Source organism: Trachymyrmex cornetzi, unplaced genomic scaffold (assembly GCF_001594075.2).
Source record: "Trachymyrmex cornetzi isolate Tcor2-1 unplaced genomic scaffold, Tcor1.1 scaffold359, whole genome shotgun sequence".
Classification (NCBI taxonomy): Eukaryota; Metazoa; Arthropoda; class Insecta; order Hymenoptera; family Formicidae; genus Trachymyrmex; species Trachymyrmex cornetzi.
In genome coordinates, this window is record NW_017298310.1 from 70623 (window position 1) to 71830 (window position 1208).

Here is a 1208-nt window from a genome sequence, read left to right on the forward strand (position 1 = left end):
TTTCACAGTGGCAAAGGATGGGGCTTTATCGCCAAAAGTGGAAGTAAGTTGATCGATGCATTCCTGTCTTGATAATTCACGTCGAAAGTCGTAATAAATCATTGCATGAAAATTTTCACGAGTTAATTCCATTTTTTCGCTGAGACACAATTTTCAAGTGACTGTAAACAATACAAATCGCGTTCAAATACAAAACGTTCTGAAGGAAGTTATGGTAAAAAATGTCAAACTTTCTAGTGGAAACGTCCGATGGCACCTGACAACACTCAGTGTTGCCAAGGCTCAAAATATAAGTAGTGCCCCTCGTTCTATGTATTGCTAGCATATTGTTAGCGTATTGGTAGTACTGCTACTGCTAGCATTGCCAATTTTATTACTGTACTGTCGCAATATATTTCTAAAGAAATATACACTAATTGCTTTAGTGGTTGATCCCTCGCCAGACTCTTTTTTTCAGTGTACAATAAGGACTAATGAAGATGCTCATAATACACGACCATACATACCTATCCGAAAAACTCTCGAGTCTAATAAATCAATAATAGTCTCAAGACTTTATGAACAGTGAATGGCTCAATATTGTTTACTTTACAAATATTGATAAATATGCAGAATATCTTATCTCAATGTAAATCCTTATGAAGTTAGAACAAAAAATGTAAGAAGTAAAAAATAACGTATCTACTTAATTATTTAATATGATAAATATTCGAAGTACATAAATTTAGATCAAACTTCGCAGCATATTGGAATATCGTGAAGCCAGTTGCATCTTTTTACAACAGTTGACACAACTAGTACCAACCGTTACAGAAATATAAAGGATGCTCGTAATATCTGCAGTGCTCATAATACTCTATTCTACCCTATGTATAAACTATAATATAAACTATATGTTAAATATGCATATTTAGGACAGGGTTGGCAGGAATCGGACAGTGTGGTTTTAACCAGTTGTTTTAACCGCCCCAGTCAAAATCGATTTTGGACACCTGATCAAAATTAAAAAATATTTTATCCTGCATTACTGTTATTAATACAGTTTTTAAGTTAATCCAGCCTAGAATTAAGATAGAGATGAAAAATAAAAATTAGATCAAAATAAAAAAGACCCCTATTAAGCTGGACCCCCCACCAGCGCAAATCGGGTCCGGACATATTGAAAAATTTAGTGCTCTTTTGTTGCTAATTTGTTGCTCCAGAAAGAA

General features: G+C 33.9%; 1 long non-coding RNA gene across 1 annotated transcript in view; it reads right to left on the bottom strand.

Annotated features, from left to right (window-relative positions):
- Positions 1-1016, bottom strand: part of LOC108763450 (uncharacterized) — an 18317-nt gene extending 17301 nt beyond the window's left edge. The window contains exon 1 of the long non-coding RNA XR_001940219.1: positions 918-1016. This is a non-coding gene — a long non-coding RNA (uncharacterized LOC108763450). The remainder of the gene's footprint in view (positions 1-917) is intronic.
- Between the last annotated feature and the right edge of the window lie 192 nt (positions 1017-1208).